The 27,348-nt window shown below is 48.7% G+C and overlaps 1 protein-coding gene across 1 annotated transcript in view; it reads left to right on the top strand.

Annotated features, from left to right (window-relative positions):
• DNAH6 (dynein axonemal heavy chain 6) overlaps positions 1-27,348 on the top strand; it is a 3,423,448-nt gene that overhangs the window by 1,973,033 nt on the left and 1,423,067 nt on the right. The gene's annotated exons all lie outside the window — the stretch shown is intronic.

Below are 27,348 nucleotides of genomic sequence, written 5' to 3'. Positions count from 1 at the left end.
CTACTCACCGGTCCCCGATGCAAGCAGACCCAGGCTTCTCCGCGTCAGTTTCAGTGCTGGCAGGTTCAGGAGAGCAGGGGACGTCTCGTCGTCGTGTAGATTCTGCAGCAGCAGAGTTGAGTTAAAGATGTCCCAAACGAAGTGAACCCGCACAGTTTGTTACCACAGCAGGGCAACAGAGCGACCGTGTGTATCTCAGCCAAATGTACACTACTCACTTCAGACCTGGGAACGCCAAGTGTACGAATCGTGTGAGAGTGACAAGGACTAGAAATACAACACAACCTGGCAGCGGTTACAGAGCAAGACTCCTGTGTAGGCTGGTCAGTCTGCTGGATGGCCCAGAGACACTTCCAAAGGCTTACGTGCAGGAGATGGTGAAGATGCCGAGAATATCTGTCCCCGCTATTCCAAGGGTCGAAGTACCAGTACAGGCCTTCTGGTTCGATCAGAGGTAAAAAGGGTTTCACAAAGCGACAGCAGTGCAGAGGAGCAGTCCTTCAGCGGGTCACCAGCGATTCCTCGGTTCAGCCTCGTGGTTGCAGGATACTTGGCTCCTGTATTCCTTCGTTCGTGAGAACTCAGGAGATCGACATGGTAGTGGCGTTTCCAGCCCCCTCTTATCCACGGTTCCCTTCGCGCCAAAACGGAGGGGACCCAATGGGAGATCCGCTCATCAACACTCACACGGTACGTGGACCTATCACGGACCACGGTGGTCCCAGGCATTCACACCACCCTAGACTCTCTGGCACCCAGGATGTGTATTGGGACCAGACATCCCAGCCCACATCCTGGAGGCACACACAAGGCCTGTAGAAGCCCGCAAAAGCATCTGTGTTTCGCGGGAAAGTACATGCCCAAATAAGGAAGGCCCCGGGTCGGCTCAACCTGGGAAAGGTGAAGGGAGCAAGACAGTCAGCGGACAGGACAAAGGAGCCTCGTGGTCTGGCCATTTTGGGAGCCAAGCCACCATTTTGGGCTAAGCGCGAGAAACGCGCTTAAAACGCCAAACGGAGCTCAAAACACAAGAAACCATCTCTGCCACCATTCCCGTCCGTGATTCACTTGCACCGATCAGTTACAATCTAAAAAGAGTATCTAGGGCCTGTAGAAGGCTAGAGACCCAAGAGAGCAGTAACTTAGCTTACAGTGCCCTCTTGTGTCATGTTGCACGAAAGCCGCAACATGATAAAGAAACTACGGAAAACAGCGTTTCCCGGTACTGACTGTCTTAAGGGCATGTCAGTTTCCCCGTAAGAATGGAGCGAAAGCCCAGAGGAGTGCAGCAGAAGGCTGCACTTCTCTGGCAAAGTCTAGATCATGGTGAAAACAACAGCAAAAAGTTTAGGGGTTGCCACATGGAAGGAAAATTACCCACAATTACGAAATCTTTCCTAACACTCGCCCTTCCCAGACTATGGACAGCAGGAACTAATCCACCCCTGGATGAGTCTCTTGTTCAGGTCGGTTAAACATTCTGGACAACCCATCAGCATTGCTATGTTGGACACCTGGCATATGCTCGATAGTGAAGTCGAAGCCTTGTAGACTTATGGACCACCTAAGCAACTTTGGATTCTCCCCCTTCATGTTCATTAGCCACTTTAAGGGCTTATGGTCAGTTTGCACAGTGAAGTGGGTCCCATAGAGGTAGGGCCTCAGCTTCCGTAGGGCCCACACAACAGAGAAACATTCTTTCTCCACTGTGGACCATCTGAGCTCTCTGTCCTTAAGCTGGCGACTAATAAAACCAATAGGGTGTTCCTTACCCTTCTCATCTACTTGCGATAGTACAGCTCCTATCCCAGTGTCAGAGGCGTCCGTCTGCACAATAAAAGGTCTTTGATAATCAGGGGCCCTGAGGACAGGGGCCTGGCACAAGGAGTCTTTTAAGCCGTTGAAGGCCTTCTCACACTCGTCGGTCCAAGTTACCTTCTTGGGTTTCTTCGGAGTGGTGAGGGCAGTCGGAGGGCCAGCTATGGTGCCATAGTCTGCCACGAAGTTGCGGTAATACCCTGTGAGTCCCAAGAAGGCTCTCACTTGGGTCTGTGTAGTGGGGGTAGGCCAGTCTTGTACTGCTTGTACTTTACTGGGAAGAGGCTGTATCCTCCCTCCACCTACTTCATGTCCAAGGTAAACCACGGAGCATTGTCCAATCTGGCATTTACTAGCCTTTATGGTCAAGTGTGCTTTCAGAAGAGCCTGGAGCACAATCCCGAGGTGTTTCACATGGTCTTCCCAGGTGGCACTGAAAACTGCTATATCGTCCAGATATGCAAGACAGAATTCGTCCAACCCATTCAACACATGATTCACAAGCCTCTGGAAAGTGGCAGGTGCATTTTTCAACCCGAACGGCATTACCCTGAATTGGTAAAGGCCGTCTGGAGTAGAAAACGCTGCCTTCTCCTTGGCATATTCTGCTAAAGCTATTTGCCAATAGCCAGCAGTGAGGTCAAACGTGCTGAGGTACTTGGAGGCACCCAAAGTATCCACCAGCTCATCTGTTCGAGGTAAGGGGTGTGCATCTGTCTTGGTGACAGCATTCAGAGCCCTGTAATCCACGCATAACCTCAATTCAGAAGTGCCTGCCTTTGGAACCAAAACCACAGGGCTGGACCAAGGACTACTAGAGGGTTCAATCACCCCAAGGTCTAACATCTTGTTGACCTCGGTCTTAATATAAGACCGTACTTTGTCTGACATCCTGTATCCCTTACTTTTGGAAGGTACACTGTCTCCTGTGTCTATGTTATGTTTGCACCAAGGTGTCAAACCAGGCGACTGTGAAAACAGGGGGGAAAACTGCCTAAGCAAACTTTTCACCTCAGCCTGCTGATCAGAAGTCAGGTGAGGGGCCACTCGGACACCCTCAAAGGAGCTATCTGAAGGACCGCTTTGGAACAGGTCGGGGAGAGGTTCAGCCTCCTCTTCCTCAACATCTGAAGCCAGTAGCAGTGCTGCGATTTCGACTCTTGGGACGAAAGCCTTCAGCCTATTTACGTGAAACACTTTTGGAGCCTGTCCAGGCCTTCCAAGGTCCACTAAATAGTAAACCTCACCCAGGGGCTCCACCACTGTGTAAGGGCCTGACCATTTGTCCTGTAACGCTCGAGGCCTTATAGGATTCATGATCAGGACTTGCTGACCAGGTGTAAAGTTGATGAGGGAAGCTTTCTGGTCGTACCAATGTTTCACCAGCGCTTGTCCTGCCTTCAATTTATCACTAGCCAAGCCCATCAGAAGTACCATCCGTTTTCTGAGCCCCAGCACATAATCTACTACGTTGGTAGTAACAGGGGGAGTGGGCATCTCCCATCCCTCTTTGACTATGGCTAAGGGTCCCCGTACAGGATGACCGAACAGAAGTTCGAAAGGGCTGAAGCCATCACCCTCCTGTGGTACCTCTCGGTAGGCAAACAGTAAGCATGGTAAGAGAAGATCCCATTTTCTTCTCTGAGGTTCTTCCAGAGCCCCAATCATGCTCTTTAACGTTCTGTTGAAACGTTCCACCAGACCATTGGTCTGGGGGTGGTATGCGGAAGAGAACTTGTAGGTGACCCCACATTCTTTCCACATAGCCTGCATATACTTCGACATAAAGTTGCTGCCACGATCCGACACAACTTCTTTAGGGAAGCCAACCCTAGTAAATATGCCAAGTAACGCTTTTGCAACTGACTTGGCAGTTACAGTTTTCAATGGGATGGCCTCAGGATATCTGGTTGCGTGGTCGACCAGCACCAGGATAAACCTATTGCCCGAGGATGTTTGCGGGTCAAGGGGACCAACGATGTCGATCCCTACCCTTTCGAATGGTATTCCCACAACTGGGAGTGGTACCAATGGAGCTTGGATTGTCGAGCCAACCTTACCAGATAACTGGCAGGAGGCACAACTCCTGCAGTGACTTTCTACTTGCACCCCCATCTTGGGCCAGTAGAAGTGCATGGATAACCTTTGCTTGGTCCTCTTAATACCAAGGTGACCAGCAAGGGGCACTTCATGCGCCAACTGCAGGAGGAAGGGTCTTACAGCAAGGGGAACCACCAACCTCCTATGGTCGCCTTCTGTAGACTCTGTGGGCTCACTATACAGGAGTCCACCTTCCCAATAAATCCGATGCGTCCCAGGATGTTCACCCTCAAGCTGGGAGAAGGCCTGTCTCCTTAGGCCTTCCAGAGATGGGCACGCACGTTGGCCTTTACTGAATTCGTCCCTCTCAGGACCTCCTTCAACTAACAAGTCTTTTAGTTCAGGATGGTCGTTGGGGTCAAATACTTAAGGCATCGCCACCTCCTCGTCAGGCCCGGGCAATTGACCAACTTCCTCCACCGCAGTGGTAGGCGAGCTCGGGGGAATATTCTCTTTCCCTCAACTTGACTTGTTTACTCCTTTCGCCTTGGGTTTCCCCTTCGGCTGGGGCGGCATATTGGTCTTGGCCAATGCTGCCGTGCTTGAGACCGTGTGTAGGGTCTTTCGGCAGTGTCTCCTACGAGCCCTAAAGCTCTGAGATCATTACCTAACAAGAACTTTCCTGGGACGTTTCTCTGAATGCTCACTGGAATCCTGACTGCTGTACCATTTAAAGTAAGATTTACAGGTATTACTGGGAACATACGGAGTGGGCCGTCAGCCAACTTAGTGGGCATCAGAGTAGCTCTGGCAACTTCCTCTGAGTCTACCAAGGTAGAATCCACTACAGTTCGACTGCACCCACTATCCCTAAGAGCTGGAGTATCTACTCCATTGATCAGCACACTGTCTTTAAAGTAGTGCTTGGTATTATCCGGAATCCTAGCATAAGCCTCTGCGACTTTAGGCTCCCAGGAACCCAGGGAAACTAAAACTACCTCAGCTTCTATCCTGCTGGGAAATGAGTCTGAGGAGAAGGATGCTCCTGTAATCTCTTCTTCCTCGTAGGAGGAGAAGGCCAGATTAGCGGAGTGGACCCCCAAAGGTTTAACCTTACACCGGGGATCCCCCTTCACGTGGTCAGTTGCTCCACAAGCAAAACAAGATCCATTGGGTCTGTTTACATAGGGAGGCTTATTGTAACCAGAGTTCTGTTTCGGAGGCTGACCTCCACTACCCTGTGAGTTCTCTTGTGTCTTACCCTTATTTTTCTTTTTGTGGCCCTTTTGAGAAGAAGATTTATCAGATTCTCCACCTTCCTTATCTTTGGACTTTTTCCCTTCCTCCTGCTTACCAGGATGAGTTTTGTTCATATGGGACACTCGATGTGACACCCATAAGTCTGCTGCAATGGCCAGCTTCTTAGGATCTATCTCCTTCGAATCGGCCAAATGCTGCTTATGCTCCGGGGAAGAAGATGCAAAAATGTGTTCCAGCATGACAAGATTTATCATGCCTTCAAAGGTAGAAACCTTATAACCTTCGACCCAGCCAGTCAAGTTTTTTAAGGATTCGGTTACATAAGATACCCAAGTACCACCTTCTTTTTTCTTGTACTCTCGGAATCATTTTAAATATTGGGCCGGAGTCTTTCCAAACTTTAAAATGAGAGTTTGCTTTAACATTGCAAAATCAGCTCGCTCAGCCTTCGACATTTCCATAATGGCACTACTGCCAGAATGGGGCAGTCTGCTGAGTAACCAGGCAATCTTATCAGCATTGTCAACCTCTTGAACTTCACATGCATACTCAAAAGTATTCAGCCAGTCCATAATGTCATTCCTTTCCTCATACACACTGAGCAGATCTTTCGGAAACCGTGGATGAGAGGAGGCCCCAGACCCATGTCCAGGACCCTTGGACCCATTTGCAACCTGAAGCTTGGCCAGTTCCAACTGGTGATCCCTGTCTTTCTGTTTTTCTGCCTGTTCGATTTTTAATTTGGCTATGCTGAATTCAAGCTCCTTCTGCCTAAACCGCAGCTCTTGCTTCTTGAATTCAAGCATAGCCTCCCCATCAGCACTGGCAGAGGAAACATTAGACATCTCATCCTCCCTGTCCTCGTGGTCGCGGTGGATCTGTGCAGCGGCAGAACCGTCGGTTCTACCAGTGAGAGCAGCCCCACCTCCTTCCGCACTGTCCTCAGAAGTTATAGTGTCAAGCTGCGCTTCTTGCCACGCCACGATTCTTTGGATCATATCCAATTTCGTGCCTTGAGAGGAAACACCTCTCTCCGCACACATCTTTTTCAATGTTTCTGATTTGGAAGCATTTAAAGTTAACAAGGTATTTGTTTCCATACTGTTAGATAGGACTATGGCCTTTTTAAAGTTAAACTATAACAATTCACTACGTGTCCTGGTAGGAATAACTTGAAATGCCTTTGTTCGTGCGCAACACTGGCTACCTTCAGTCGTATCCCACCGCTGTACACCAATTTGTTAATACGGATTTCTGAACTCTGTCCTGGCGGCGCAGAAGTTCAGAAGGCCAACCTAATTACTTGGAACAGGGTAACCTCTGGACAAGCCAGACCAATCAGGGTAGCGATCGCGGTGGTCAAGACTAGGTCTCAAGAGGGGTGAGGGTGACTGAAAGCCCGCAATGAGCACACAAAGCAAGGACATTTACAAACTACTCCAAACAGGTGTTATATATAAAAAATATATACACATTTATTCCAAGGCCTTTGCAATAATGACAGTAGCGAGAAATCACAATACAACTCTAGTAAACCAACACATACCAAACCAATAAAATATATATATAAATACAAACGAGTCTAAAGCGTTAGATGCACGAAATGTGTAGTCCACCTAGAAGGGAAGGAAAACAGGCAGTGCGAAATAATGCTTAGACCCAGTCCGTCTTCAGAGGCACCTAACTAAAAGGAAGTCCAAGCCCTACGAAGAGTGGAGCCTTGTGCTCAAAAGTACCTGCACACGCTGGTGCCAACGGGCAAAAAGGGGAGTCTCTTTGAGGGAATCAGGCAGTTCAGTTTAGTGCACAAATGAAGAAGAACAGAGTTCCGCGACTCAAGCGCAGCCTCCCCTGTGGGCAGAAGCAGACCGCGAGTACGGAAAGGCGTGCTGTTTTGACACAGCGGGGAAAAGCTTTGGGCTCCTGCAGGAGGGCAACCAGTCCCTAGCTATGCTACTCACCGGTCCCCGATGCAAGCAGACCCAGGCTTCTCCGCGTCAGTTTCAGTGCTGGCAGGTTCAGGAGAGCAGGGGACGTCTCGTCGTCGTGTAGATTCTGCAGCAGCAGAGTTGAGTTAAAGATGTCCCAAACGAAGGGAAACCGCACAGTTTGTTACCACAGCAAGGCAACGGAGCGGCCGTGTGTATATTAGCCAAATGTACACTACTCACTTCAGACCTGGGAACGCCAATTCTACGAATCCTGTGAGAGTGACAAGGACTAGAAATAAAACACAACCTGGCGGCGGTTACAGAGCAAGACTCCTGTGTAGGCTGGTCAGTCTGCTGGATGGCCCAGAGACACTTCCGAAGGCTTACGAGCAGGAGATGGTGAAGATGCCGAGAATAGCTGTCCCCGCTATTCCAAGGGTCGAAGTACCAGTACAGGCCTTCTGGTTCGATCAGAGGTAAAAAGGGTTTCACAAAGCGACAGCAGTGCAGAGGAGCAGTCCTTCAGCGGGTCACCAGCGACTCCTCGGTTCAGCCTCGTGGTTGCAGGATACTTGGCTCCTGTATTCCTTCGTTCGTGAGAACTCAGGAGATCGACATGGTAGTGGCGTTTCCAGCCCCCTCTTATCCACGGTTCCCTTTGCGCCAAAACGGAGGGGACCCAATGGGAGATCCGCTCATCAACACTCACACCATACGTGGACCTATCACGGACCACGGTGGTCCCAGGCATTCACACCACCCTAGACTCTCTGGCACCCAGGATGTGTATTGGGACCAGACATCCCAGCCCACATCCTGGAGGCACACACAAGGCCTGTAGAAGCCTGCAAAAGCATCTGTGTTTCGCGGGAAAGTACATGCCCAAATAAGGAAGGCCCCGGGTCGGCTCGACCTGGGGAAGGTGAAGGGAGCAAGACGGTCAGCGGACAGGACAAAGTAGCCTCGTGGTCTGGCCATTTTGGGTGCCAGGCCACCATTTTGGGCTAAGCGCGAGAAACGCGCTTAAAACGCCAAAAGGAGCTCAAAACACAAGAAACGATCTCTGCCACCATTCCTGTCTGTGATTCACTTGCACCGATCAGTTACAATCCAAAAAGAGTATCTAGGGCCTGTAGAAGGCTAGAGACCCAAGAGAGCAGTAACTTAGCTTACAGTGCCCTCTTGTGTCATGTTGCACGAAAGCCGCAACATGATAAAGAAACTACGGAAAACAGCGTTTCCCGGTACTGACTGTCTTAAGGGCATGTCAGTTTCCCCGTAAGAATGGAGCGAAAGTCCAGAGGAGTGCAGCAGAAGGCTGCACTTCTCTGGCAAAGTCTAGATCATGGTGAAAACAACAGCAAAAAGTTTAGGGGTTGCCACATGGAAGGAAAATTACCCACAATTACGAAATCTTTCCTAACAGACAGGGACCCATCTTGGAGTTCCAACACAGGTCTCCCAATATCCCCCCTGTAGCTCATCAAGAGCAGCACATGGCGCAGCTGCTTCAGGAGGTCCAAGCCATGCTAAAAAAGGGTACAGTAAAACCTGTTCCCCAGCACCTCCAGGGCTCTGAAGTGCACTCCAGATACTTTCTGGTCTGAAAGAAGACAGGAGGGTGCAGGCCGATACTGGACCTAAAATACCTCAACAAATATCTGAAGTCCCAGAAGTTCAGGATGGTCACGTTGAGCATGTGCTCGGCCAACTGGAGGAAGGCGACTTGCTGGCATCACTGGACCTGGAGGACACGTACTTCCACATTCCGATCCATCAGAAGCGCTGTACGTTCCTGCGCTTCGTGGTCCAGGAGAGGCACTTCCCTTTGCCCTGAAATTGGGCCGATGGTCTTCACAAAGTGTTTGGCTCTGGTGGCGGCGCATCTTCGTCTCAAGCATATCCACGTTTACCCATACCTAGACGATTGGTTGGTTTGGTCCCGCTCCCATGCTCTGGCGAGCAAGCACACGGCAAGGACTGTGCATCTGGTGACAGATCTGGGATTCTCCATAAAGTCCTACTTGGAGCTATCACAGAATGCTCTGTTTTTGGGGGCTCAACTGAACACAGTAGCTTGCCTGGTGGCTCCATCAGAAGAGAGGGTGGTAGCGACCCTAGGGAAGGTGCAGCATCTGGTGTCAGCTCAGTCAGCTATGGTGCGGGCAGTCAAATGACCGTTGTGCATGTTGTCTTCCTGCATCAACCTAGTCTGCCTTTGCAGACTGCAGAGGATGGCTCTCCAGGAGTTTCTGGATGCGAGATGGCTGTAAGTCTTGGGATCCTGGATGGACAAGATTCCCCTCAACGAGGAGTTCTGATGAGCGATACAGTGGTGGGGCATGCGCTCTCATCTCACACAGGGGGCCAAGTCCCTCCTTACCAGGAGACAGTCACCACCGATGCATCCCTGGAAGGCTGGGGAGCGCATACCGGACAGTTGCATGCCAGAGGACTACCAGAAGAAAAGACCATTCACATCAACGTCCTGGAGTTTCAGGACGTCTTCTGGTCCCCAAAGTCCTTCCTGCCATCAATGAGGGGCATGGCGATGAGGATCTTCATGGAAAATACCAACACCATGTTCTACATCCAGAAGCAGGGCAGGAGACGCTCTCCGGCATTCTCCAGAGAGGCCCAGGAACTGTGGCAATGGGCCATTCATCAGCATATGTTCCTCGTCCCCTTTCACCTGGCGGGCAGCAAGAACACCATTGCAGACTCACTCAGCAGGGAACTGTGTTCTTGCCATGAGTGGGAGCTTCGCCAGGACCAGTGGATCTTCTATTACTCAAATGGTGTTTACCCAGATCGATCTCTTCTTGCCGGCTATGAATTTCAAATGTCAGAAGTTCGCCAGCAGGTTCCCACAGCCAAGGAGCATGAGGGATGCATTCTTGTTCCCCTGGGATGGACTGTTCCTATATGCTTTTCCTCCATTCTCACGCCTGCTATGAGTGATCAACACAATCAGACAGTGTCATTGCAAGATGATGTAAGTTGCTCGGTGTGACTATAACAAATCAGGTATCCAGACCTGCTATGTCTGTTGGCGGTTCCGTCTATCAAGCTGCCACTAATTCTGGACCTTTTGTCCAGAGCGGGAGGAGCGATTCTGAACCACGACCCAGCATCGCTGAACCTCAGGGCCTGGTTCCTGCAGCTCTAGAGTTTATACATTATGCTTTACCTACAGAGTGTAAGGACATCCTCTCCAAGGCCAATTCCTCTTCTATATTAACTTGCTACAGCAAATAGTGGAAACGTTTCTCTGTGTAGTACCTGGCTCAGAATGTTATCCCTCTGCGTGTCACAGCCCTGCAGCTCCTACCACACCTAATTTCTTAGGCCAAGGCTGAACTGGCTCATGCCTCTATCAAGGTGCATCTGGCCGCCATATCCCGTTAGACCAGGGCACCCGGTAGGCCTTCTCTGTGGTTGCACAGATTCATCAAGGAGTTCCTCAAGGGACTCTTGAGGACTTTTCCGCTGGTGAAGGTGCCTGCCCTGGCTTGGGAGCTCAATGTGGTCTTGACTAAGCTCATGGGGGCTCCCTTTGAGCCGATGCATCAGGCCCCGTTCAAGTTTCTATCATGGAAGATGACGTTCCTCATGGCGATAGGCTCAGCCACGTGGGTCAGGGAGATCGTTCTACTCTTCGAGGGTCGTACTGTGTACACATCCCACCTTTATGCCGAAGGTACCCTCGGAGTTCTGCCTCAATTAGCCTTTGGTGTTACTGGTCTTCTTCGCTAATCCATCGTCACCGGCAGAGAGGGCCTTGCATTCGCTGGACGTTGCTCATGCCTTGAAGTTTTACGTGGAACGCAGGAAGAGTTTTCGGAAGACTTCTCAACCTTTTGTCAATTTTGGACCTGTGAATCGAGGAAATGCCTTGCTGAAGGCTTCCATCTCCAGGTGGCTCTCTGGCTGCATCATGCACTGTCATCGACTGGCTAACAGACCCCTTTCAGGCCGACCGAGAGCCCACTCCAGCAGAGCCATTCCTGCAACAACAGCGTTTCTCTCTGATGTGCCCCTGTTCAACATCTGTAGGGCTGCTACGTTGAAGTCCATGCAAACCTTCATGAGGTGCTACTGCATGGACAGCGTTTCCAGGGAGGAGTCCCAAGTCGTCGAAGCAGTGCAACACAACTTGTTTGCTTGAGTTGAGTCTATTTCAGAGGTGAGTGTCATTGCTTTTGTTGAGCCTTGCCACCTCCTGTGGTTGTGTATATGTACTGCTGTGTAATCGTTATTCATGAGCATGTGAATCCATGCCCAACCCCATGCTGGAGAAGGTTTAAGTTACTTACCTGTAACTATTGTTCTCCAGCATGAGTCTGGCATGGATTCTTATGCAAACCCTCCCTCATTCTGCTATGTGGCTCTTCTTGGCTCATACTGCCACTTTTAGGGAGAGGACTGGCATTGGTTGGGGCAGTATGACCCAAAGGACAGTGATTGGTTTAGAGGAGAAATACAGTTTTAAAGTGAAAGTGAAACTTTTTTGTTTTACCGAGGACTCCCAGTATGACGACGGGGAATATTCATGAGCATATGAATCCATGCCAGGCCCATGCTGGAGAACAATAGTTACAGGTAAGTAACATAAACCATCTGCCCTTCCTCATCGTCCATAGGAATTTCTGGTCTGAACAAAAATATATCAGGTATTCTCTAGTCAATCCATACAAAAATACTTCTGAATCTAAAGGCACTCCTCGTAATACCTTCTGTCCTGTAAAGGCTAATATAAACTCTCAAAAAATAGTCCATAGGCTTCCCTCTGCGAGAGCGAACACAGCTAAATTTCCTGTTCTTTGGGAAGGTACCCACTCGAGAGTCCGCAGACACACTTTAGCTCACTGTACCTTTCACAGAAGGCAAATATCCATTTGCATATCAGTCATGGGGAGTCCAGCACCGAAATGCTATGGCAATTCTCTTCTGAACAAGAGTACCAACAGCAACCCCATACACGTGTTTCAGCCTTGTTGGCCTCATCAGTGAGGTGGACCTGTGTGTCTGAGTGGGTGCCTTAATGGGCCGTGCTTGTTCTCATAGAGGGGCACCTATGACTACATTTTGATTATTTCAAGGGCCTTAGGTCTAGTCACCCTAAGTTTCCCTGGGTCATCCAGACGTGGACCCCTTGCTCACTGTACTCAGAGAGGCACAGCTCCACCTCACATATGATGCCCAACAAGGCAGAAACATGTGTATGGGGTTGCTGTTGTACTCTTGTTCAGAAGGGAGTTGCCATAGGTTTGTAGGTCAAAAGATCGAATCAAAAGGATCTAAATACAATAGGGTTGAATCAAAAGGACTGAAAACAAAAGGGTCACATTACATTTTTATTTTTCATTTTCTTTTTTTGGGGGGCTGTTTTTGGATACGGAAACCCAAAAAAAAGACATTTAAAAAAAAAAAAATCGACCCCTTTGTTTTAGGTCCTATTGACTCAACCCATTGCATTCGATCCTTTTGCATTCAAACCTTTGACTAAACACCTTGCCGCCATAGCATTTCGGTGCCGGACTGCCCATGTGGGCAGGACTGTCATGAGTCGAGGGCATCGTTGGTCTCTATGACAATGTTGGAGACATGTCCGTGTTATCCCGATGTCCTTCTAACTTGGGGGCTAGAAGTTTTATGCTACTTGGTACTGAAGAGATCCATTTGGATTTCAGAAATGCAGCCCACTATCCAGTAATTCTGGGATTACCCTGGCTGAGGGAACACAATCCTTCCATTAATTGGGCTGCTGGTACCATATTTCTGGGTTCTGAATATTGTAAATCGTTGCCTTTCCCAAGGAGCGATAGGTTTCCATGTTCCTTCGGCCCCAGTTCCTCAGCTCCTAGATACCACAGTTCTCAAACAGGTACAAGGCATCCCCACACAGTACACCCAATATCAGGTTTTTTCCATAGCTCAATATTCCGAGCTCCCTCCACACCGCAGTTATGACTGTGCCTTAGATCTATTACCAGACCAGCATGTTCCCTTTGGCAGGATGTATATCTTATCGGCTAGTGAAAAGGAAGTCCTGAAAGGCTATCTCCAGACCAACCTCAGAAACAGACTGATTACTGAATCTACTTTACCCCCTGGAGCTTCCATGTTCTTTATCTCTAAGAAAAACACCTCCGAGCTTTGCCCTTGCATAGAATCACCATTCCTGACATATAACCGATGCCGCTCATCCCGGAGGCTGTTAAGTGTTTGGTTATTTACACTAAACTGGATCTGCGAGGGGCGAGCCGGCGATGAGTGGAAGACCGCATTTCGTACCCCCTTTGGCCATTTCCAATATCAAGTTATGCCATTCGGGTTGGCCGACGCCCCGGCGGTATTCCAAAGATTTAGGGAACATCTGTTTTCCGATATACTATTACATTATGTCATAGTATATCTGGATGATATCTTGATATTCTCATCTGATCCAGAGCTACACACCCAGTACGAATGGGAAGTTTTGCACGTCTAATAGGTCAATCACTCTATTGTAGGATTGAAAAGTGTGAATTTAATCAACAGCAGGTGTCCTATCTAGGTTATGTACTCTCCAAGGAAGACGTTTCCATGGACCCTTCGAAAGTCACAGCAGTTTTGGAATTGGCCTCCCCTATCTTCTGTCAAGGACATCCAAAGATTGTTGGGTTTTGCAAACTTTTATGGGCGCTTTATTCCAGGATTCTCAGACATCATACGTCCTTGAACTCATCTCCTTAAAAAGGGCATACGGTTTAATTGGTCTGACCTCATACAACAGGCCTTTGCTGACCTAAAAGAGAGATTCACTTCTGCCCCAATTCTTCGTTCCTCGGACCAGAACAAGAGATTCATTTTGGAATCAGACGCCTCGCATTTTGCTTTATAGGCCGTCCTTCTACAAGAAGACGAGCAGGGTTTGGAGTGTCCCATCTCATACCTATCCAAAACTCTGACCTCTTCAGAAATCAACTATACAGTGCTGGAGAAGGAACGACTTGCTATTAAGAGGGCATTTGAGGAGTGAAGGCATCTGCTCCTGGCATCCAAGTTTCCAGTCGAAGTGAGAACTGATCACCACAACCTTAGAGCTCTCCAGTATGCTCAGACACGCAATAGTCGTCAAGCCCGCTGTGTCCATTTTTTCTCACCCTACAGCATCGAATTCCAGTTCATATCAGGCAAAACTAATCTCTGGGTGGATGCATTATCCAGAAAGGAACCTTATTCACAGTCTAGGTTTCATCCAGAAGCTATCTTTCCAAAGGCTAGATTTATTAATGTCATACGTGATTTCTTGAAGTGCATTGAAGATGCTTCCACATACATAGAAGCTGATGATCCCGCTTTCATTCAAACGCACAGATTAGTAAAAGATCTTTTCCATGGACAGTGTGTTTTTGTTCCTACCGAATCACTTCGGACGGAGGTGCTTCGATTATGTAATGACTCAGTCGCTGCGGGCCATAGGGATATTGCCAACACTGCTGAGCTAATACAAAGATGTTTTTTGTGGCCCTCTCTACTAGTTGACGTTAAGGATTACAGTTCTTCTTGTGTGGTATGTCTACAAACAAAGCGCCCCCGCAGTTTCCCCCAGGGGAATTTGGTCAAAATGCCACTGCCGGATCAGCCGTGGCAGATTATCTCCACAGATTTTATAGTTGATATGCTACCCTCTCAAGGGGCGACAGCCATTATGGTGACTAATGATACCCTGACCAAGATGGCCAGTTTTGTTCTCTTGCCCGGCGTACCCACTGCTTCCCGCATGGCCCGTGTATTTGTGGAACACATCTTTGTCAAACAGGTTCTCTGTGATACCGTTACCTCAGACACAGGCCCTCAGTATACTTCTCGTTACTGGAAACAGGTGTGCTCGGTTCTTCACATCAACCATGCATTGAGCTCTGGATTTCATCCACAGACCAATGATCAGACTGAGCGGTTATCTCTGCTGTTACATCTCGGCTGCTCACGATAACTGGGTGGAGTTGCTTCCTATGCCAGAATTTGCCTATAATAATGCTTATCATGCATCTTTGAAACACAGTCCCTGCTACATCTCATACGGTTTCCATCCCATTTGTCTTCTGACTGTCCGACCAGTCGCATCATCGTTCCCAGATGTGGCTCTCTCATCTCTCATGTTCAACAGGGTCATAGAGCTGCCAAGACGGTTCTTCAGGCATTTCAGGATCCCGTCAAGTTCTTTGTGGACCAGCATCGGTCACCCGAGGTGGCAATTTCTGTTGGTGATCGTGTTTGGTTGGCTTCCCGATTTCTTCCTCATCATCTGGTTCCATCCAAGTTGTCCCCCAGATATTTTGGGCCTTTCCTGGTCTTGGACCTAGGGGTTCGGTTTCATTCCGTTTACGCCTCCCGGCCTCCTGGTCCAGAATTTACCGAGTGTTCCATGTTTCACAGCTCAAGAAGGATGTTCCTGATCGATTCCACCATGGAGCAAAGGCTTGTCCTCCCTCGGTGTGACAGATTCGGGCCCTGAATTAGAATATTCGGACATCTGCAACTCCAGGTATCGCAGAGGTACCCTTCAATATGTGGTTGATTGGAAGGGTTACTCTTCAGCGGAGAAGTCTTGGGAATCCGCTTCTTCTGTTCATGCTCCTCGTTTGGTTTGGCAATTCCATTTTCTTTATCCTGGGAAGCCAGGGGGGGGTCTTCTCTTCAGAGGGGGCATACTGTCATGAGTCGAGGGCATCGTTGGTCTCTATGGCAACATTGGAGACATGTGTCAGTGTTAGCCCAATGTTCTCCTAAAATGGCGGCTAGAAGTGTTAATACCGCTATAGCTACTTGGTTACATGGTGAGAATTGGGCCCCACCCCTTGGAACTGCCAGGACTCAAACTCAGCCGCAGCCTGCAGATCAACGCGTAGCTTCGTGCAAAGCAAGCACTTTGTGAGTTTGTTACTCTTCTTCTTCTTACATGACCTAACTATGTCTTTCATGCTGTCCTTCTTGTAATCTGCCTTTGCTTTACAGATCGCATCCTCTCAGATTTTTCGTCAGCTCTCATTTCAATGCGACTCATCTGTAGCCGCTTTTCCGGGTAGGGAGAATGCTTACCTGTATCCTAGGCAACCACTTGTTAGCGACACGCTATTACCATCCGTCTGTTTTTTCTGTTTGGCAGAAATCTGCCCTAGTTCTTTCCTGGTGAATCGTTGTGACCCCAGCCCAGTGTGGATTATGGGCAAGATAGTCACCGCCTGAAAATATCCCTCACCTATCTCTCCTGTGCTCTATTTTGATCTTGAAGTTCCAAATCTAGGGTTAAGCGCTCCGCCCCAGACACCTGAGAATTCTTTCTTTTACTGATCCTTTCACTCATGCACTCATATTACTGTCTCCTCCTTCCTACTTCTGTCCGCCACAGAACCTCTGAGAACCCAAAGCCTTCCAGCTCTCCATTCATGACATTACTAAGGACCACTGGGTAGGTTGTAGAACCTTTGTTTCTTGGGGAAGAGTTTGTTTTCTGTCTAACACGGGTACTTTTTTTGTACTACCTGGGAGATAGGCATGCTACTTCCCTCCAGCACATTCTCACACGTACAGTACAGACATTTCTTCGGACCAGGAAAGATGGACGCCCCGACTACAGCAACCAAGGCTTCACAGGGTTTTATTCCCCAGAGGGTTTCCCTGGGAACCCTGCCTCTTCCTGGCTATCTCTAGCGGGACGGAACAGGGCAACCAGAAGGATTCTCCATTCGTCACAGGCTGCATCTGTTCAGGTCAGTGCTGAATCCTTTATCTGTACACTTAGTCCATGTATGATCATTATAGGGACAAAGACTGCTATGCAAATGGCTATTTCTCATCTGTTAAATGTACAGTGAGCTAAAGTGTGGCTGCGGACTCTCGAGTGGCTACCTTCCCAAAGAACAGGTCAATGGGCCCTGTTCGTTCTCGCAGGGGGGCGTCTATGACTAAATTTTGATTAATATAAACTCTCCCACATTCATATAGTGTATCCCTGGAGTAGAGCACACTATCCCTTTGTCAGTAAAAGATATTGCCTCATTACAAGTATGGCGGTAAGGCGACAACGGCGCCGGAATCGCTACCGGCACCATTGCTACCGTACCGCCATACTACGAGTTCTGCTTGTGGGTGCCCTTGCAGCCACCAGGTCTGACCTGGTGGCCGTACCGGCATCCGCGAGCAGAACATGATGTTAACACTGGTACCATTATTAACGGTACCAGTGCTACCACCCTCCCCATTCCCATTCGGCCCTATGGGGATGGGGAGTCCCTTATTACCGGCACCTGCGGATGGGCAATTACCGGGTCCGCCAAACTTGGCATGACCCGGTAATTGCTCATTCGCGGGTGCCAGATTTTTTTTCAAGTTTGAAGGTAGCCTGCCTGTATTAAAGTCATGGCTACCTCCAAACTCGTAATGAGGCCCATTGTCATGTTACGCAATGTCATTAATTTGTGTAGCAATATATTAACTGGTGTCTTCCTAGTGTATAGTAATAGCATTAGCATATCATGATCTTCTATAGAGATTGGTCATTTGTCTGTAAAAGGAACTAAACTCACGTGCCCAGAGAATGCTTGAGCATACATGGCAATACATGACATAGGGGGTCATAACGAGATTCGCGGAAAAAAATCTGTTTTTAACGGCATGGAGGCAATACCGGGTCCGGGTAGCAATGACGCCGCTAACAGGGGCCGATTACGAGAATACGTGCATGCGCGTAGCGGCATGCCGGTATCGACAGTACCGACTTGCCGCAAAAGTCCCTACAACATCCCTTAGCGGCATCATTGAAAGGGCTGACAGCCCTTCCGCCTCCGTCCCCCTCTAAATAACGGGTCTGGCATTAGCGGGCCCGCTAATAGCAAGCCCGCTAATACCAGAACCGAAGTAACGGCATTGCGCCGCAACGGGAAATGGTGCGGCGGCCATCTTGAAAAACACAATCCATTGCTATCCTCGATACACAGGATCTGGAGCCTAAAACCAACACCAGAACATCTACCACACCACCAGCACCATGCCAAAGGCTATTAAGAAAGTGGCATCCCGGCAGCGCAAGGAGCGGTTTTCCGAGGATGAACTGAACATGCTTGCGACACTCTGGCTGAGAATGCAGAGGTGGTCTTTGCCACAGACCTGAAAAGAGCAGCACAGCTTTAAAAAAAGGAGATCTGGGAGCAAGTGGCCCAGAAAGTCAGTGCGGTAGGCACCACCCCCCACACAGTAAAGGACGTCCGAAAACATTGGGACGACTTGCGCCTCAGAGTGCGCAATATCTTGTCAGCCAACCGGAGCCAGGGCCTGCCTACTGGCGGTGACTCTAACTCCCCAATCAAACTCAGCTGCTGGGAGCAAACCTGTGCCAGCACAATCGGGATGGAGTCAATAGAAGGTGTGGGAGACATGGAACATGGAGCCACGTCATCGGCAGGTGGAGGTGAGTGTCCTAAAGAAACACATTATTACAAAGTATGATGATAGTCCACTAATGTGACCGTGCCATGAGGCAATGCATGGCCCATTACACACACATGGGCACATCCCTGCCTAGATGCCGTCCCCAGCACTTACACATCCACATGCATGCAGCATGCCTATGCCATACCTGACACACACCACAGACAGGGAAACAGCATGTTTCACACTGCACGCAGTCCACAACACAAAGGCATGTCTCACAGCAGACACCACCTCACACATGTCTGAACCTAACGCATGCCTGAGCAACCTTACCAAATGGCAGATAACCTGTATGCCACAAGAGTAGGACAGCAAGTCATCAAATGTGTACAACTGCACTAATACCATTGTATGCATGATGCATGTACAACCATCACTAATGCTGTCCCTCTTATGGTTCCCCACAAACCGAGATACCGACAGCGATGCAGAGGACTCTGCAGCACAGGCCACCACACCTACCAAGAGGGCCAAGTCCAGGGAAGAAACCAACAGGCCTTCAACCTCCAAGGGCACTGGCAAGGCAGATCTGCATCCGAGGACAAAGACACCATTGGATGCCAGGGTACAGGGCAGTCATGGGTCTTCCATAACTCCACAAGTCCCAACACCTGTGGAATCGGCAGCTGTAGAGCCGGTGGCAGATGGGACCCTGTCTGCAGCTACAAGTTCGGTTGGGGAGGCAGCTGCCACTGCGCCACAGAGTGGCGATGAGGTCCTTTCACAAGGCGAGGTCTGTGTCCCTGAGGACTCCCCCACTCCATGAAATTCCTTGGCACACCAAGCCCCTCACAAGAACACTAGTACACACCCATCAGCTCACCCGATGGCACCTCTCATGTCCAGTCGGGAGGAGAGACTGTAGCAGAGGCCTGGAGCCCCACACAGGACACACCAGAATTGGGCCCTTTGCCACACCTGCCATCCACCTCCACAGGGGTCCGGGACGGGGAGTTCAGGATGACACAGATGGAGGTGCACCAGCAGGAGCTGACTGGCCTAGTCAAACAATATATCATTGATGGTGATGTGACGAGGAGGGAGGCCCAAGACAACACTGCGGCAATGAAAGGGGCCATAGAGGCGAGCACACAAGATATTTGAGGAGCTGTCGGCTGTGCGGCAAGTCCTTGGCAGGATTGCGGATGCCATGGAGGCTCTGCGTCCTGCCCCGACAGTTGAGCATGCGCCCACAGGGTCTTCCTCAAGCTCCACACAGACCAGCCCCCTGCGCAGGTCTGTGCGCACCATGCGCCGCCCCAACATGCCACCCCCGGAGTCAGACACAGGCCATTAGTTGGAGGCTTAGCCTGCATGTGCTCACCTATGGAGACTCGAGTGCCATAACATTGCACGCCATGTGTAGGGGAGTTGTGGGGGAGGGGGAGAGGGTCTGTGGGGGAGTTGTGGGGGGTGGGGGAGCAGGAAGAGGGTGTGTGGGGGGTGTGTGGGGGAGTTGTGGGAGGGAGGGTGTGTGTGTGGGGGGGAGTTGTGAGGGGAGGGGGTGTGTGGGGGAGTTTTGGGGGAGGGGGGAGGGTGTGTGTGTGGGGGAGTTGTGGGGGGAGGGGGTGTGTGGGGGAGTTGTGGGGGGAGGGTGTGTGTGTCAGGTGGAGGATATGAGCACTTTTTACTTCTTACTTTTAAATACACCTGTTGTGTACCTGAAAAAATACTAGCCTGGACATTCCTTATTGTGTATGTGTCATTTATTGGTTTACAGTGCATAGTGTCCATGTACTCTCACACCCAGTGCCCTCAGTCCCACATTCCTGGCACCCTCCGCACCCATGTCTCTTAGAAGTATTGGCCAATCACTGACTGGCACACAGCACATCCCTCCTGTGCATCGCCACTGCGATGATGTGCAACCACATCTTCATCATCACCTGGTGGTTGCTGTTCAATGTCAGGGGGCAGAGGCACGTTCCGTCGGATGCACATGTTGTGCAACATGACACATGCCATGATGATCTTGGCCACCTTCTCATGCCTGTAGAGGAGTACCCCACCCGACCGGCTAAGACAGCAAAAACGTGCCTTCAACAGGTCAAATGTCTGCTTGATGACCACACGGGTACAGGTATGGAAACGATTGTAGTCCTGTTCGTGCCTGTTCTGCGGGTTCTGGACAGGGGTGAGCAGCCACATCTTCAAGGGATAGCCACAGTCACCTGCATGGGTGCAAAATAAGGTATATCTAAGTCAATTCCTGATGAACACCTGTACTTATCACACATGTCTGAAGATTTCTGTTGATCACATGCACATGTCCCTGGTTGCATGCACACATTTTACCTTGCCACAATGTGTGCTGTGCCATGGTCTTATGGTGTGGGTTGCGTCTTCCAGTTGATACAGGGTGTACACTCCCTTGATGTTCTGCATGCACTGCGGATGTATTCCGCTGTGTTTGTTATCATTATGTGATGTGTAGTGATTGGTATAATTTTGTTACTGGCAGCGTTGCCAGAAGTCTCAGCATTATTTGTCATTCAGCGCTTATTATTTCCATGGTGACATGCAGCGCTACTGTGGTGATGGCCATGTGACAAGCAGTGTATACCCTTGGTGGAATTGATTTGTGCACTCTCATGGATGATTATCCTGTGTTGTGAATTGCTGCAGACATTTACATTGTACATACTCACGGCATGTTGCTGGTGTTACGGAGGGTGAGGTCTGATGGGTGGTGGACATGTTGTGGGATGTAGGATGGTTGTAAGTTAGGCATGTTGTAATTGGTGTGCAGCTTCCATCATTGCTATGGGGATTGGTAGTCATGTTCTGTTTGGGATGCTTTGGGGCTGTGAACTGTTTTGCGATGTGGACTTTGTGCTGTCACCACACCAATGACGCCATGGTGGTGTGTGCATCTATCCCCCCATTACACTGCCATGCGACTTACCAAGCAGCCAGGCAGGTCGTCCTGCATGTCGCTCCATGTAGCGTGGTAGCATGGAGTTCCGCAGGACCATTGAGTCATGAATTGATCTGGGAAATCGGGCACAACAATGTGTGATGATCTTGCTGGAGTCACATACTATCTGTACATTGATGGAGTGATATAGCTTACGATTGCGGTACACCACCTCAGTGGCATGCAGGACCACCAATTCTACATGGGTGCAGTCAAGTGCACCAATACAATTTGGCATGGCTGCCAGTGCATGGAAGCCAACTTTTGTGTCAAATATCTTCTGGGCAGTCCGTGGTAGGGTTATGTAGTTCCTTGAGTGCTTCAGGAGGGCATCCAGCACTTGATTCAGCATGCGAGAAAATAAGAGTTGTGATATGCCATGCATGTGCCCCACTGTGTGCTGGTAGGTGCCTGTGGCCAGTAAGTGGAGCACAGACACTACTTTCAGTAGAGGGGGGATGGCGGTGCATATTTCAGTCAGGCTGACAATGTCGTGTATCATGTCCACTATGGTGGTGATGGTTTCCCGGTCCAGATGGTACAGGGTGTGGATCTGCTCAGGGGTTAGGTTGAATGGACTGGCTCTGATGCAAGGGATTGGGGGCTGCCTGTGTGGTACCACTGGCTGCACTTGTGAGGCTTGCTGGGCCTGTCTCACCCTCCTCCTCCTGCAGATCCTCTGTGGTGCCTGTTGTTGCTGGTGTAGCAATGCAAGCATTTCCTCCAGCCCCAATACTGCTTCTACAAGTGGAATCATTTTGGTGTGGAAAGGGGTGTGGTGTGTGGGTGTGCTCCTTTTGTGCTGGGACAGACTCCATTGCCTCCACCTGTGCTGATTGTGTGCACCTGTGGCAGTTGGGAACACTGCACATTGCTGTTTGCGGGTGGTTTGTGATGTCGGAATCCCGGTATAGTTTATTACCGCCTTCATGATGCTGGTATTTGCATGTCCGCATTACTTGTGATGTCCTCCTGTAAGCGCCATCCTGGTATTGTCGGACCGAAGGGCCACGTGCCCGAGTGCATGCCGGTAGCGGTGGCGCTAATACCGGGTAGTTGAGTCGTAATAGCCAGGAGAGGTAGGCGGTGCCGGTAATCCCTTACCGGCATCGCTTTTCCATTACGTCCAACTTCGTAATGACCCCCATTGTGTATTTTCCCTGAACGAGTGACTCGTGTGTCTACTAGAAATTAAAATGTCTTGCCTCCTATCGTCACCTTAACCCTTGCTTCCTCTTGGGGGTCTGGTATCACTGATACTACTGAACACATCAAGTTGCTCTGTGGGCTGTCTTATTGTGGATATATGTTCATCCCTTTATCTGTGAAAGGATTTCCTCCTATCACTGTCACACTCCCCAATTTGGGTGCAGGTACTTGTTGGGATTTTAGGGCCATGTTCCATTCTGGTACCATAGCCTGCTGTGTCTGTGCTTGCTGTGAGTGCGCTTGTCGTGGTTGCATGGGTACCTGCTGTGGTTGCCTTTGCAGTGATTGCATTTGTAGCGGTGCTGGCGGTATTTGTTGGGGTTGCGGCACATATGTCTGAGTCTGCGTGTGAACTTGGGCATAATATTCCTGTGGTTCTGTGTTATATTGTGGAGCATAACCCATCCCCCCCTCTTGGAGCTTGCCAATTCTGTTGCATGCCTCTATGTTTTTGCATGTCCTGCATGTCCTAGATATGTGTCCCACAATTACAACATTGTTGTGGCTGTCCACCATTAAATCTTCCTCTTCCCTGAGAGTTTTGGAATCCCCCTTGTCCTACTCCTCTAGGCCCATTGCCTCTTCCCCATGGCCAATAATTATACCCACTCTTATCCGTGGAGTATGCTGCATTATGCTGCTGCCCTGACTGTATCTGCTGTGTCACCCCTCCTTCATTACTTGTCAATACCGCTCTCTCAATGGCTGATTTGGACAACTTTTTCTGAACTAACTTTGCTTCCTCCTGCTTTCTGTTCTCAACGTTCTTCTTATTTTTCTCCTGCATTAATCGGCAGTGATGCACGATTGTCAATTGTATTTCTGGCCATGGCTTTGCTTCCAATCCCATCGCACTGGCTCGGGCGGCCCCAGACACAAAATGTGGTAAAATAATGATACCGTTTTATCCCTTGGCTCGCGAGTCTCCTGCTGCCACTTGTCTTGAATATCTTGAAAATAAGCAACATGTCTGATGTATCCAGGTATTGTACTCTGAGAGCCCGCCATACCTCTGCTCTGCAATTATTAAATGGCGCTCCATCATCTGTCGTAATTAATGCAGTCAAACCTGAGTATCCTGCTCACTTCCAAATGTCGTCAGCTCTCTCCCCTAGGATAGCTGCTGGCAGCCCTTTTACGTCGCCTATAGCTAATGTTATTCCTGATGTAATCCTTTCTAACGCATACATCAATTTTCCTTGCACCGGAAGTTAAAGTGAGCAATGTACCCCTTAAATTGTCTTTATCCATCTGTGGCCATGGTATATATTGTGCTCGTCCTCCCCCTTCTCCAATAATGGGAATTGTGAAAATCCTGGTTCATATTCATATTTACCTACTCTCCTTGTCTTCAAGGCAGAACTAGACTCGTCCATTTTTTTCCTTCCTGGTAATGATCTTAACCTGCTTACATATAGCTGGGATATATCACCTGAACTATGCAATCGTGCTTGTAGTCACTCAACATATGGTTTCGATTCTGATGTCCTCTCTTTAGGGTCCTCTAAATCCGACAATTTTACCCCTTTTTCTGCAGTCGATTCTTTTGAAAACCAGCATGCAACCTCTTTTTGTGCCCTCTCATTCTCCTCCCTGTCTTCATCTGACATCATTATGCCCCATCTCGTGTGACTATTGTCTTCTTCCGCGTCGTCAATGTCTAAATTATTTAAAGACAACGTTCCGTACTCATCTGTTGTGACATCATCTAATCTGGTATTACCCAAATTGTTCGTTTACAATTGTTCGAATGAACAATTGACCGAATTTAAAGGGTCACAATTGACCTTTTCACAATTGACCATATATATATATATATATATATATATATATATATATATATATATATATGGTTTTGGGCAGGGGGTTGCGGGGGGGTTTCCCCCCGCATATATGTTACAATTGATCTTCACAATTCGGTCAATTGTGAAAAGGTCAATTGTCATTCGAACAGTTGTAATACGAACAATTCGTATACAACCTCTAATCTACCTTCAGTTCCCTTTAAAAGGGATCCTTGTACATTCTCTTGGGTTTTATACTTGTCTTTGTCCCTCATTTGCCTGTATAGATTCCCAGGTCTCTGCTCTATGTCTTCTGATTCCTGCCCACCAGCCTATGCTGATCTCAGCACTCCTTGCAGCTCGCTATGGGGCTGTTGTGATCCTCTCTCTTGCTTCAATCGGCACCATGCTCCTATGGCATAGATAGTATATCTCATAGTCTTTTAATCCCCTACTCTTGTTTATTTCTTCTTCTCTTCTCATCATCTCCCACAACTTGTCTTCCTCTCGCCTTCGTTGCAACCAACTGTGAAGTGCCTGATCACTGGGTCGTGGTTTGCCGGTTGTCTGGCTGCTGAAGCGTGATCTTCATTTGATCTTCTTGAGGGTGCCAGCTTAAGGGCATCCAGGATGCCTTCTTGCACTTAATGTGGATAGAGGACCTGGCCCCTTCTGTCTCAAGCATTTAGGGAACTTAGACACGGTTGGGGACCAGCTCCCCCACACCATAGGCTCACCTTCCGGTATTATTTTAGTGACGAGGCATTGGAACTCACTGAACTAGGAGGTAGGTGTTCAACTGCAGAAAGTGCTCAGAGGGACCCACCCAGAGAGCAAGGCGAATGGTAGACTAAGCGAATGCAAGGCTACAGCCAAAAGAGAGAAAACAGAGAAAAGAGAGCAGGAACAGAAAACAAGGCAGAGGCAAGGGAGAAAGAAAAAGGGTATTAGAGAAGAAGAGCCAAGTAACAGACCAACACTAGGCAAGAGGCAGACTAACGGAGGCTACGAGGAGTGTTAAGACACACAGCAACTAAATCCAGCTGGCCTTTTATAGCGTGATTCGAGCAGTTCCGGTGTTGTTCCTTACATTGGCAGCCAAATGCTGTTTCCGCGAATCACGTGAGCCCATTCCACCAGGCCAAGCCGTGACGTAGGCGCGCAACATCAGAGAACCAGGAAGTGTCCATTGGGATCGCGCTTCCCCCCGCAGCAGGCCAGAAATCCATGGTTGAGTGTGCATACACCTGCACCGCCGGGGGGAATAGCCTCCTGCGAAATCCGGCCCAGTGGCGATGAGTAGCCCTCCAGGGACCTGCAGCTAAGGGATGGCAGGGCGTAAAGCCTACGTACTTTCATTCTTTGGGCTTCTATCTCTTCTCATTTACTCTCCTCTAATCTCTCCCTTTCCTCGCCTCATATTTTCTTCGTTCTTCCCTTTGCTTGCATTCTTCATGCCTCTCTTCTTTGTATGCTCTTTCTTCTTCCCTCTCTTTCTGTTCCCGCTCTTCTTTCCTCTTTCTCGAACCCCATCAATGCCCTTATCTACCTTAAGCAATATTTGTCCTCCCATCCATTAATTCTGTACTATTGTCGTTCCCTTAGCTGTATCCTTTATTTCTTTCTGTTTCCCTGTTTCTTCCTCTATCTCCATTCGTCTGTCTTGTCTGCCATTTCTCTCATCACGCTGTTTACTTTCATCACGTGTTGATATGTCTTTGCGTTGTCTACCCTTGCTCTCTACCACATTATCCTCACTTCTATAAGCAGGGGGCGCATACGTTGGATTAACATACCCTGCTGCTGCTTTTACTTCCTTTAAAGGGTCAAATCCCTTCTCCTCTGTATCTGCACTCTTCTGTTCAGAGGGGAAAGGGGAGCCGAAGGCGTTTTATCCTCCCCTTTATGCTGATTGAGCATCCACTTCCTATAGGCTGGATCTTCTTTCTCACTCTGGTACATTTTCCAAAGTTATAAAATGTCCAACCTTTTCTGCAACTTGTTTCCCTTGTTCGTGGAATGCAAATATGTCGTCATATGCCGCAATACATTTTTCGACAGCGAACCCTCCTGAGGCCACGACATGAGTTTCTTATTGGTCGTGCCTCAAACCCATTCCGAATGATATTTCCTTATCTGCACTGTGTATCTTGGCAATGTCCTACACAAATGTAAAAGAGGTGTCCCACCCTCCCTGATGACGGATTGGTTTCGATCATCAATACTTTTTTATTCGATTCTTGATTTTATCATGTATAGTACGCCGGTCATTTGGCACAGGCACCATCAATCACTATTTATAATCCCAATCAGAATATATTTTAACTGTTCATTTTTTTATTTTAAAAATCTATGCAGGGATATTCTGTTAGCTCCTTAGTTTACACTTTCTGTCAAATTTTATTATATCGTTCTTTTATTATTAGTATTTGGAGATTCTCTTCTTTATTTCTATATCAATTTTCTTTAGATTTTTTCCTTCCTGATTGACGCCAATCTTTTGGTCCAAATTTTCACCTATTCTTAAAGTTTTTACTGTCGTTTGATATTCATTAGTCTAGACACAACAAAGATTTAAACTAAGTTTTATATCTCCACACGTGTGCACTTTTAAAAATGTTACTGTGTACGCCTTCCTTTACTATCTTAAATGTATCCCTTCACTGTTTCACTCCATCTTGGAATTTGATACGCACTCTTCTGTGGGCCATGCCTCAGGAATCCTTAACACCCTTTAGTTTAATGCATACCCTTCTGTCCCCTTGCAACCAGGAATCAAGGTATCTATCCTTCTTTATAATCTTTCGCCAAAAAATCATGTTACTTTTTACACTTATTATTTACAACCCAATCCCTCCCCCTATTTATGCCATTTTCGTTGTTCTACTTACATCTGTGACTCTGCTCGAGT

Source organism: Ambystoma mexicanum, chromosome 6p, assembly GCF_040938575.1.
Source record: "Ambystoma mexicanum isolate Mex_15411 chromosome 6p, UKY_AmexF1_1, whole genome shotgun sequence".
Taxonomy (NCBI): Eukaryota; Metazoa; Chordata; class Amphibia; order Caudata; family Ambystomatidae; genus Ambystoma; species Ambystoma mexicanum.
This window is presented reverse-complemented; position numbering and strand designations above follow the sequence as displayed.